The sequence below is a fragment of the Chroicocephalus ridibundus genome, chromosome 5, assembly GCF_963924245.1.
Source record: "Chroicocephalus ridibundus chromosome 5, bChrRid1.1, whole genome shotgun sequence".
NCBI lineage: Eukaryota > Metazoa > Chordata > Aves > Charadriiformes > Laridae > Chroicocephalus > Chroicocephalus ridibundus.
The window spans coordinates 48,772,757-48,785,772 of NC_086288.1; the positions used below are offsets into that span (position 1 = coordinate 48,772,757).

At 46.6% G+C, this 13,016-nt stretch overlaps 1 protein-coding gene across 1 annotated transcript in view; it reads left to right on the forward strand.

Moving 5' to 3' along the window:
* The first annotated feature begins 6,784 nt into the window (after window positions 1-6,784).
* The window catches only part of ST3GAL5 (ST3 beta-galactoside alpha-2,3-sialyltransferase 5), a 41,111-nt gene continuing 34,879 nt past the window's right edge, over window positions 6,785-13,016 (forward strand). The window contains exon 1 of the mRNA XM_063336206.1: window positions 6,785-6,910. The gene's annotated coding sequence lies outside the window, so the exon portion shown is untranslated. The remainder of the gene's footprint in view (window positions 6,911-13,016) is intronic.

Consider the following 13,016-nt stretch of genomic DNA (forward strand, 5'->3'; position numbering starts at 1 on the left):
GCTATTTCTGCAAACTTTGGGAGCGTGGCAGAGGACTCGGGCATTTTTTGGCAGTACATACGTTAGTATCCTGCAGACTGCAGTCATCTTCTGCTCTGCTCTGATGAGAAAAACAGCGTGTTTGGGAAGGAAGCAGTCCATCCGAATGCAGTTTCCCTCCGCTAGATAATCCCCTTCCGGAAGAGAGAGGTGTGATGATGCACCGAAGAGGTTTAACTCAATTCCCAAACGTCAATTACATCTGGTCTCATTAGTGTTTTACAGGCAATTACTCCTCACACTAAACCTTTCAAGAGGCAAAATACCCAGGAAGCAACCAAGCCCCTGAGGGAGAGGACCAAGGGAATATTTTTAGCTTTCATCAGTCATTATCTTAGATTTCGAGCAGCCCCACCAGCCTTAGCTGTACCCATCGCTGCATCGCTTAAAGCTCGACTTGGTGTCCCCTTGCACGACACTGGCTTAGATGAACTTCTCTATTTTTTCTCAGCTTCAGCTGATGACTTCCGGATGGTGTGGAAAGCCCTGCGGCAGAAAACACCCACCTCCAGAAACCAATCCCCATGGCAGAAGCACTGATTTTGGGGTTGTTTATAGGACTCGGGTGAGGATTAGGGGCCAGACTGCTGCATACAGCTAACGCTTTCCTGGGTGTGCCCTGATGCAGATTGTGAGCACGTGGACATGGTAAATATGTCCCTAGGAACAAGGTTTCCCAGCATAAGCCTGGGAGATCCCTGAGATAGACCCCACATGCTCTACTAGATCACTACCATCAAATTCATCACCCTCCCTATTGATCCACAGGGCACGGTCTTCCCCAGCCCAGGGCTTTTTTTTCTCCCTTGTGACTTCTGCAGAGGTTTTGTTCCTGCTCTCAGGCCAGCTCAGGAGCTTCCCTCCATTAAGAGAAGCAACAGGGTCCTCCGAGTCCAAGTATTTCCCAATGAATGGGACCAACCCCAATAGGAGCAACCGCTACCATGAGCCCAAACTGTCCTGAAGCTTTTGCATGTGGTTTAAGAAAAGGATTTTCAAGGTTTTTCAGCTGGACACACACTGAGCACAGCAGCATTGCCCTCCACATGGGCACACAAGCGTGGAGTTGCATTCGAAACAACAGAGATCAAAGCGTGTTTGCTGTCCAGCTGTTAGATGTTCAGTGGGTGCTAAAAACTCCCCATTTGCCTCGTGTTTCCTGCTCCAGTGGGGTATTTTGGGGACTGGGGTCTGGCAGATGATTTGCTGAGATGGTGGCACATGTTGAGAAGCTCCTCAAATGGACAAAAGGAGACTGAGGGCCGACCTCATGGCTCTGTACAGCTTCCCGAGGAGCGGAGGTGGGGAGGGAGGTGTTGCGCTCGTCTCCCTGGGATCCAGTGACAGAAGATGTGGTTCAAAAGCTGTGCCAGGGGAGGTTCAGACTGGACATGAGGAAGCATTTCTTTACCGAGAGGGTGGTCTAACACTGGAACAGGCTTCCTAAAGAGGTGGTCGATGCCCCAAGGTCGTCGGTGTTTAAGAGACATTTGGACAATGCCCTTAACAACATGCTTAACTTCTGGTCAGCTCTGAATTGGTCAGGCAGCTGGACTAGATGATTGTTGTAGGTCCCTTCCAACTGAAATCTTCTCTTCCCTTCTCTCAGGGCTGATGTGGACAGTAACTCATTAACTCAGACATTAACTCAGATCATTAAAGGCAGAAAACAAAGTAAAATCCAAATGTGTTACCTTTAAGAAATCTTATGCTATTGGGTACCCTCAGATTATGAATAACTGGAATCATTAATACTGAAAATAAGGCAATACCTCATTTAATTAGTAGTCAAGAGGTTGGAAGATGGAAAAGAACAGAGGTGAATGAAGAGAAGGAAAGAATTAATGATCTGGTAAGCAAATTGGTGGATTTCTTTCCAATGGAAATCTGGAAATCTATTCCTGAGTTACAATAGGCCTTCAAAAAAAAGATCAAACCATCAAGCTGGGTTGTAGTCATGGGTATATCAGGGCTAGACCATGTCCTGGGGGCCACTTTTGTGACCACCAACTTCCTGCTAACAGTTTTGACCAAAAGGTTCTGCTACCCATCGCCTTCCCAAGCCACCCCTGCCCTCCCCACTGCTCTTACAGCTTCTGGCTTGGTGGGAGCTGCCAGGAAGGTGCCTTTCCCAGGTATGGCTTCTTTTTTTTTTCCTGCTTGGAAAATCTGCTGGTGCATATTTAAATGGCAAATGCTGGCGCAGCCCCAAGACTCTAGCTCTGGGGCACACCACTGGGGGGGAGAAGGTCGACGTCCACCCTCTCCACCCTCCCCTGCACTTGCTGGGTGGGCGCTGGGTCCACCTGGCTCTCAGAGGTGGCCAGGCGTTTGTCCTCAGTGGGAGGTGAAAGAGTTAATGATTAATTGCTGGCACAAAATGCCAGACACGCAGGTGAGGTTTTACTGTCTGGGAAAAATCAGTACATGGGATTTACTTCGGAAAAATCAGCGAGGGTTGGTGGTCAACGCAGCTTTGCCATAGTTCTGCATAGCATTGGCCAGAGAGGGGAAAGCAAGGGCTGGGGGACCCCAACTGAGATGTCCTGAATTCCCATTGTCCCTCATCCCTGGTGCCTTCCCTAGGCTCCACCTGGAAATGTTTCTGGCTGCATCCCCACCCTTCCCACCACCTCTCGGCACATTGCCCATGACCCAGGCATCGCCCACAATGGTGCCGATGGGGAGCAGTGGGGGACGTCTCTGGTGACAGTTCATGGTTGGCTTCTGCCGGGTGCCAGCCCTGAAATGTCAGGCAGTTTGCAACTAGCTGTGACTCAGCTCTCAGGCTTAGGAATATAGTGAGGATAATTACGTGGTATTTGTATTGCACCATGCTATTTTTAATTACCTCTAAGCTGAGATACACCCCCCTTTTTCCTTATGGCTATCAGTAAAGAGCCACATGCTGCTTTCTCACAGGTCCTTCCCCTTTTGTTTTTTTTTTTAGATTTAAATTCATGATGTGGTTGCTTTTTGTCAGCAGAAGCTTAACAGGCCGTCTCCAAACTGCTACCTCAAATGTATCTATGGATATATATGTAATGATATATATGTGTGTATATGTAATGATATAGATGTATGGCAATTCATTTTTTTTGGTGTTTCACTTCAACTTCTCATGAAAGATTTCAAAGCAAATAATATTCCCGGCGAGTAAATCAGAATAGAAGTGTTGGGCCCATTGATCCAGCTTTAAACAAACTGTGCAGCTGTGAGCGTGCATACAATTATGCATATAAATACAAATAAATAGAAATGACTCCACCCAGTTATGAATAAGTTAACTGCAGCGATGTCTTCGCAGAGCAAGAATAACAATTCATGCAAATAACCTCCTTGAAATTTGCCTGAACACCTGCAAGTGCAATTGCTTTGACGATGCGTGCAATGAGAGGGTTCTATTGGTGGTGCTTCTGCGAGGCTGTGAACGAGCAGTTGTGAAGCACCCGAGACCCACATCCCCACGGCACTGCGCACGCGGTCGTGTTTACATCCAGCTTGAAAAACAGACAGGGAAGAGATTTCCTTGGAGAAACTAATGCTGTGGCTTTTCTGACTCTTCTAAGGACGGAAACCCAGAGCCTTGAGTTGGAAAAAACACATGCCAGTGACAGAAAGCTACGGGAAGTGTGATTTACGAAGAGATTTAAATGTTGCAGCTGGGAAGTTTAGCTGGGGGTGGAGAACAAGCCGATCCAACCACCAAGAGATAAAAATCTCACAGAAGTACTTTTTCCCAAAGACTTATTTGGCTGAGAATGCAGAAGTGCAACAGTTCTGTGTTAAACAAATTAATTACTGACTATCTATTACGAAAGACTCCGTCTCCAGTCTATCTGCTTTCAACAAAGAAACACACACCTGGAAAATCATGCAAAGTTTGATCTGGGAAATTCTGGCTTTCCTCCAAATCCAGCTTTGATGTGAAATGCTCATCTCCGAGCCCAGCCTGGAAGCCCGAGAGGGATGGGAGCCCTGCAGGGGCGACCCCTCCTCCCTCCCCCTGCAGCCGCTCACCCTCCTGCTCCTTCACCCTCTGGCTCAAGTGCCGGAAGAATGAATTCCCATCCCTTTTCTACCCAGATTTTTTTTTTTTTTTAGAATAGCTGCCGCGCACGTGGGACTCGATCCTTTCCCTTTGAGCATCCTCCACCCCAGCGGCAGCACCACAGCTCTCGCCCAGGTCCGACCTTCACCAACTGTGCCATTAGGTTGTTGGCAAGAAAAACATGCACAATGCAGGGTGGTTCTTGCTTCAACAAGTGCCCTGGTGGAGCAAAGCTCCGGCTGGAGCAGACAAGTTGGTTGTAGGCTGGGCAGAGGGTTACAGGCTGCTAACAGCTAAGGCTGCTGACTCAGTTGTAGACAGCAACACCTCTAGCGTGAAACAAGTAGACCCAACCCAACCAGGCTTGAGTTTAAGGCAGCATAGCGGGAAAAGCTGTTTTCAAATTCGGCTGATTTCATCCCCAGCATACATGCATGCTCTAGCAGAGCTGGGCTTATCAAAAACATAAATTTAGGTCAAAGAGACCATCTGACATCTGGCCATAGGAAATGAGGAACTGATGACTCAACGAATTCTTTTCCTCATTCACCATATCTTGATTCTGATCTACATGAACTAAACCGGCCGGTGCAAGTTCCCTAAATTGATTTTAAATTGACACAATCATAACAGTAAGAACACATAATGGAGATGTACTTAACCCAATTTAACCCTTCCTTAAATCAATTACACTAGAATTTAGGAATTTGCAGGCAGAAGCTAAACCAATTTAAGAAAGAGTCGAGACAGGATAAGTACCCTTGTAGTGCAGGCGTGCATTACTTTGGACTAATTAAACTCTATCTAGTGCATGTTGTAATGTCGCCAGACCACAGACGATGTCACCCAATAATACACACTTAATCGATTCATGAACTCCAGCTATTAAGGCCAAAGGTGCCAATGGCTGCCCGGCTGTCACCAATCCTGACATCTCATTTTGTTCCATCTCTACGGCACCCACTACTTCAAGTAAATTGGTCGTGCTGAACTCATCTTCCATAGGGACTTGAGGGTTTTCTGGACTCGCTTGTGATTTGATGTGCTTCCTTCCCATGTGGACACCATGCATGGCTTCCACTTGAGTGACCTAGCACAAATGCCCCATCGTGAGGACATGACGGCATGTGACAGATGTATAACAAGGCACGAAGGGCAGAGAAGCCACTGGTCCCCGGGGGAAGAGAGCAGCAGAAAGCCACAGGTTGGATAATTTATTAAAACACTCCTTTCAGAGAGCATCTGTCTCAATCTGAAGATGTCAGAGGAACAGGGAACACATTGGTGCAAAGTACCCATGGCTACAGCTGCAGATATCATCCGAGCTTCCCATCTGAATTAGTCCAGCTTCAGCTCACACTGTAAGTGTGAGCTCTTCCACTGCCTTTTATTTATCGTTAAAGTGCTCTTCAGCACTTTAGGACGTTAAAGTGCTCTTTAGCACTTTAATAAGGGGTTTGCTTTTTTTTTTCCTCTGTGTGATGTTATGTCAGCTTTTTTGTCATTATAAGCTGCCATCCCTGACTAGTAATTGCTGTTCTTAAAGATAATCAATAAAGACAAAATTATCTGTATAGGGCAGTGAGTGGGCTGGATGGGTGAGTGCCCTCCAAACTGATAAGACTTTGTTAATCAGGGGTAGAGTACATTTTCTGAGGGATGGATCTGAGTTTTGGAAGATCAAGTTGAAGAGACAGGGAAATTCTTGCTGTGTCACTCCACTCCTCTGAAAATGGCAATTCCATCACTCGTTGCCTCCTGGTTCCTTTGATGCGATGAATTCTCCTCCAACTGGTCCATAAAGGCACCACCTCCAGTCCCCTCCTGTCCTCTCTCCAGCCAAGTATCATCTCTCTTTTCCAGAAAATAGGAAGAGAAACATAAACCTAAGTGAGAAGGAGAAGTGGTAAAGCCAGCCAGGATTTGCTAGGAGGCCAAGTATGTGGAGATAAAGCCCCAGGAGAAACAGAAGCAGGCAGTGAGTGAGGAGGAGACAGGAGCAGGCACTGAGCCACTCAAACCAGATATCAAACAGACATGTATCTGCTGCTGGTCTTGGTAGGAAAGCACCTGGGCAGATAACCGGGCCAGCACAAGCCTGCAGACCATGCCCATGGTGATGAATCAGTGGTACGTCAGGCAGAGCATCACTAGGTGCAGAAGGGAAACCTCATCCTTGTGAACGGGATAGAAACCACGTTGGAAAGGGTGTCCTGGGAGACAGTGTTAAGGGAGGTTAACAGTCAGCAGCGCCTTTTACAGACCACGGCACTGCTGGGGAGATGAGGATAAGCATCGGTCTACTCTGCTATCGGAAGCAGCGCCATCTCACTACACAGCCAGTTGCACAAGGTCCTGGTACAGAGAAAACAGGTTCTGGTAGAGATTTGTTCTCGTTCATGAATAAAATGAACTGGAGACAAGGAGATGGCAGCGAGTCACTCTGCCACTGGAACAGTCCCAGAAACGCAGCCTGGGGAAGGGGGATTTAAGGAGCAAAGGCTGTCGCTGCACGGCTGGTTGCTCAATGCACCTGGTCTACAGCCAAAGCATGGAAGGATAAAGTGAATACTTTCTGCCTGACCTACATTCTGCATCCGTTTACGGCAGGACAAATAAAGCAGGCTGAAAGCCAATGGAAGGCACATCCAGAAAGCTACTGGAAGCGGGGCCAGGCTTGCACGGCGGTCTGTGTGGAGCAGAGCCGGTCGCGGCGTGCAGGCTGGGAAGCAGCGTGATTAATGCGGGAGATGAGAACGTGGCAGTGAAGCCAGAGGGATGCTGCCAAGCTGTGATGAGGAAGTAAATAGCATCAGGAAGGTGAGATTTTTTTTTGGTCTTGGTTGTATACTGATATCTCTGCATGCATTCTTCCAGTGCTCCCAGAGACTGAAAAAGTGGCTGTAGCTAAGCCAAAAATGAAACATCAGAGAACTGCGTGTGCCCTACCTGGCAGGTCTGAACAAAGTGAACTTTTTCCTTAAAGATAAGGCTGATTCCTGAATTATTTTTAGTCATATTTTCATAGAAACCACAATAACTGTTGGGGGGTGAAAGGAGCCAACTGTATTTCACAAGGAGTCCCACCGCCCCTAGGGATGCAACGTCTCGCATGCCCTCAAAATGGGGAATGGAGAAGGATCTGGCCAGCTGTACACAGAGCAGCAGACAAAAGCAAACATAAACCAATGAAATGATGATTGGTATTAGATGTCAAACCGGCCGCACGCCTAAGTCTTGTGGTTGCAAATATTTTTGGCAGCGTTATTTCAAGCAAACATCCGGAGGAGCAAGACACTGTTTCTGTCACAAGTTGCTACAGGACGGCTGGAGAAATGTCACTTAAAGGGACATGTGTAAAGACCATTTTTAGTGCATTACCGATGATAAAGGGGCTTAAAATGGGGAAGATTTGCCTTTGATTTTTTTTTAGGTGACATTTGTCTAATGAAAAGCTGTGGCAGATTTACTGCAAAACAGACTGTAGTCATTTGGGGTTAAAAAGAAAACGAAGTTGTTGCTCTCAGGTGCTAAACCAAGACACGTACCAACAAGAGCCCTCTTTACCCAGCCTGTACCTGGGTACACAGCGGGTTTAGGAAGCTGATGCTGAGAAGCTCCCGTGGCCTGAGACTTCTAGGACTTCTAAGCAAAAATCTCTTCATCCCACCTTCGTCTCCACAAAGGAGGAATGTCAAACTGTCTCATTTCCAAAGACAAGAAGCACTAAGGGTGCCTACGTTGGATTAGTTTTCATCTTCGGGAAACCTTTTAGAAGCTTTTCTCCTGTATTAAAAGCCCACTTTTTTGCTAGCGATAAATAAAGGTGGCTGGGTCAAGTAAACTGAGCTCTGTCTTCTTACCGCTAATTAAATAGTAGCAATATTGATTTAAAAGAAAGCCAAGGACCTAATTTTCCAAGATAGTTATCCATGTTACTCTTCATATCTTCCATCAGAAGCAATAAATCACTTACGCTCCCCAACGCGGGGTAAGTGATCAGAAGAATATAGATATGAATATAATTACTAGAGAGTACAATTACATTATCAGCAAAATTTATAGCTCTAATTTGATTTAAATAGCCGTTTTCTACAGCTCTTCTGTGTGGTTTGCAAACAGGCTACTCCCTAAGAACTCACATTAATTTTTATACCTCTGCGTGCTGCTGCGGCTGAAGAAAAGCTGTGAATGGGTGGCTCACAGCCACGCTCTTGCATGAGCCATCTGAAACATCGCATTTTTTTCATCTCCAGTTCTGCATATCCTTGTTACTATCCATCAGAGGCTGTAATGCCTAATTAAATGAGCTTCTTTTTCCTGTTTTCTTTTCCACTATAGCCTTTTAATACTGTTTAACCTTGCTTAAGGCAAGGTCTGTGTATCTGCTTGCCTGACGTTGTTTCTCTGAAATTTGACGCTGGTTTCCCCAGAGGTTCATCTGACCCAACCTCCAGGCCTCCCACAGCGATGTGGATATTTGAGCCAGACGCTCTGGGCTTCCTTTTGCAGCAGCCAGAAGAAACAGGGACGTTTAAGGTAGGATTCACCCTCCTTCACGTAGCAAGGTCTCCAGCAGAGTGAGGAGACCCCACGCTATAAGTAGGAGCCCCACGATCATCCATCAAACACCTCCTAAAACCAGGGGGGACATTTGCAATGAATTTTATAAGGGCTTTTCATTACTGGCTGTGGTAGAAACATTTGTCAACATAACCACAGCACGCGCAGTTACCGCTGGGAGAAGATACTCCAGCAAACGCTCCGGGAGAGTCATCCCACCAATTTGTCAGGCAAAATAAAAAAGTCACAGAAAAACACTTTTTCACTACCAAAGCTTAACGGCTGAGCCTAACGTCTATGGCCACAGTGGTGGTGAACGTCCTTGGTGCTTCTTGTTCGTTATCAAACAGAGAATGAGGATAATATGCAAATGCTGCATTTCCTCTGAAGCCACTTCATCCTCGCACTTGTTAACGCACTTTCTCTCTAATGCTTTTAAACTAGTAAACTTCAAAGCAGTAAAAGTATTTGATAGTGATATAAGTGCATTTCCATTTGGAGAAGGAAATAAACTATAATGATGTGAACATGTTTACACTAAAATATTTGTGGCTTTTCCTGGTAGGATGCCTTTGCGAAAAAAAAGCCCAAGCAAACAGAGAAGTTAATACCCCTAATTAAAGTGGGTATAATCTTTATAAGGGATTACAACGCCAAAGGCTGGACAGACATTGCCGAAGTCCTACTGACAAAGCTTTCTGCATGTTGCCTTGCTTTCAGCCGTGCCAGGACACCTCCTGACAAGTGAATTGAAACCACTTGCAGAGGAAGAACCGCAGTGTCATCCAGCTGTTCTGGCGCCTGTTGCGCTGCGGTACCGGCACCGCTGCGGCCACGAGGCTGCCATGCCTCAGCTCTGTGGTATTGGCTGCTCTGCTTGAATTTCTGTATGCTGCCCCAGACCTAAAAAGGGAAATATTTGTAAAAACTAACTTTAGGTCTAATAAAGGGCTCACTGGTCTCTAATCATTAGAGGAGAGAGAAAAAGTCTGGAAAGGGGCATTTGAGCCACCAGTCTTTCTTCCACCTTAATATTTCCCATAGGTTTTGGAAAGACCTCTCTTTCTGCTAGCATTCTCAGCACACAGACTCCCGGCCAGTTAAAAGTCTCCGCTAAAAATAAAAAAGGCTCGAGTTGACCTCGGGTTGCATCGCGGAGAAGGAAATGTCTTGGCTCAGTTCAGCTTGCCAGGGAAGGGAGCGCTGTGGGCACTACCAGAGGGTTGGGAATTGCAGTTTGGGTAGAACGGATAACGGGCAAAACGGGATCTGGCAGGGAAATGGGAATGCTGGTGAAGGGGATGATATGGCAGCACTGCTGGGGGACAGAGAAAAGCCAGGAAAAGCCCTGGTCCCTCTCTTAGGCTTGGTGCTGCGATGCAGGGCAGGAATGGGCAGCCTTTGTGGTACATTACAAGGGGCTCGGTGACATCTTCTGCTATCTCCAAGGCAGAAAGCTCTCAGCAAAGCAAGGCAATGATGTGACCTGCTGCCACATTCACAAGCTCCTGGAGTACATCAGTCCATCCTAAGCATTCACCATGTTCCTGTAGAACTAGTGCCTCGTAGTTGTCAGCTCGTGGAGATCACACATGTCATTATGCGAGGCTTAAAAATGAGAAAAATATTCAAGCAAGGTGGATGATAGCTTTTTTGATAACAAACATTACAAAAATAAAAAAATATTTCCGATTGCGTTTTAAAACACAGCATCTTTCTCACAAATTACTTTGTCAGTTTCTCATTTAACACGCCTCTGAAAGCGAAGACTGGACCATCAGTTTTTCTCCTTGGTCTGGCAGCAGAGCTGTATTTATACTTCTGATTCACTGAGGCAGTATCTGAACAGCCAGGAGCTCACAGGCTTTAGCCACTGTCTCTCAGGAAAAAGCGTTTCAGCAGCAAGAGTGTTCAGAAACAAACATGCACTCCAAAGAAGCTTTTTTTTATTTTCCCCAACAAAACAAAACGGAAACAAAAATAGAGAGAATAGACAATGCAAATTTAAGTCAAAGTAAAGACATATCACAACACACTGAGCATCCAAAGCATGGAGAAGGTCCAAAGATGCCTCCAAGCAATCCTGCTACTGGGTTTTCAGGTTACATGATTTTTGACTCTATCAGTCTATTACAACATCAAAACCACATTATTTCTGGTTCTCAACCTGAAATGCCACATCTTAAGCAAGTCATTTGGCAGCAGTGGGAAGGGTAGAAATGGCACGCGTTGGCTCAGGGCACTTCGTTTTGAACTGGCTCACCAGCCTGGCTGGCGAAAACAGCTCTTCTCTGTTTTCAGAGTTGATTTATCTTGGCCCAGGCGTCTCTTTTGTTCTCTGGCACGACTTCAGCAATATTACCGAGGGAGCATGATTTAACATTTGTACATTTCTAGGAAGAGCAGCTTTATTTCTCCTGTCAAGATAAGACATCTTCCAGACGCAGGAAGTGCTGGTGGTCTCACTGCAGTGGAGTGGCTGGCAGGTGAGTCCACGCTCCGAAGGGGGGGTCCTAGAAGCACTGCTGAGCCCCCAACTCTAAACGCACACCCCTGCCTCCTGCCTCTCTATTACTAGGGCAAGACAGGGGTGCCCGCTGGCCCTTGTTGTAACGTCTACTCAGATTTACAGAGAAAAAGCTCTTTTCCTGTGAGCTGTTGAACCAAAATAATCTAACAATGACTCGGAGTGGCCTGCTTTTGATGAGTACTCAAAAGAAAACGTGACCCTGACAATGAGGGAAAAGAAAGAAAGGAGGAAAGAAGATGGTTTGGACCTGCTCAGAAGATGCTTTGGTCATGGGTGGGCTACACGTCTGACCACACGACAGCAGACAGAAGTGCACAGACGTCATGTGTGGTGGGTCTCAGACCATGACGCCCTGCTGGGATTGGCACGGGCAGGGGAAGAGAGACATTTACTGGGGTAAATCTTTCAGAAAACAGCCTTGTTTCTGGGGAGGAGGGATCGGCTGTGGGATTTCTATGCTCAGCATGTGAGATGTGTCAAAACTGCCCAGTGCAGCCTGGATAACCCCCTGCTCTCAGAGTTTGCGACCTTCCCCTTCGGGCACCAGCAAGCAGCCTCACATCTCCACGGTACGAAAACAGGACTGTTTTGATCTGTCCTTAAAAGGCTTCCATCTTGCCTGTTCTTTTTCAAGCTTTTTAATTGTTTTGTCCCACTCTGATTCCTATTATGGCACAGTAAAACTGTGTGCTGCAGAGAGCACGCTTTATTGAATTTGTTATGCAGTTCAGAGAAGTAAAAGAAACTCTTCAACGACAGATCCTCGGCAGATCCTGAAAACCCTGCATAAACTCCTGACACGGTCAGGCACTATTTATTCACAATGTTAACACAAAGCAGGACCCTGTCTGCCTGTGGCACATTGTCAAAATACGCTCTTCACGCTTTTCGCAGCTGAGAAAAGCCTTGATGGGTTCTGGTAATTGCTCTTGCAATGTCAGGCGATGCTAAATCAGCCCTTTCCTCCTCCTCATTACTCCTCTGGGCTCACAGAAAGCAGAGAAAATACAACACATGGCAACAGAAACAGAAGTGTTTGGGTGTGCTCGGTTGGTTGGAGGTCAATGGTCACCCTTCAGCGTCTCCCGTAAGCAAGAATCCCCCCCCCTTCCCGAAGCAAAGCCATAGACTTTGACTTCAGGGCAGCCCCCTGGGACCTGCCCTGCAGATGTGACTGCCACTCAGCAGCTGTAGCGCTGCTGCCCAGTTACAATTTACGTTTGTTATGCCCAGAGTTAACTTAGGACTTTCTATATTAGGTAAAAACACTTTTGGGAAAGCATACACTAAAGCAATCAACAGCCTCCATTCCCAGATCTTGTCACTGCCTGAGAAGAAGCCCTCTCAGCCCTGGAGCAGAGCTAATAAGCACTTTCCCCTGCTACATCAGCTTTACAGCTTCTACATCAGCCTGACAGAGTTTGTGCCTGGCAGCTGTAGCCTTAGTGCAGTTCTCTATTTTATCCATTTATTATAAGCACCAGCTTAGCCTTACTCATAGCAAGTAGCCATTCTGCTCACACTAATAAGTATTTTGTGCCATGGCTCTCTGGCTCATCTTGAACATAGCCCAGGTACTGGAGGTGCTCTTGGAGGCTGCAGAGAGGAAGAGACAGGAGGTTTCTTTCAATGACAGCCTCGCTAGCCTCCTCCTTTTCACTGTTTTCGTCACTGCCTATCTGGTTTACCTCCAGCAAAGCTCCTGTGAAGATCACAGCGGTGGTTTTCTCAACAGCATGGTGCTTTTTTATCATTTCACAGCAGGCTGGATCAGTGAAGACACTAGTTCTACTTTGCGAAGTTGGCACCTCAATTGGCTGTATTTCACGTGTC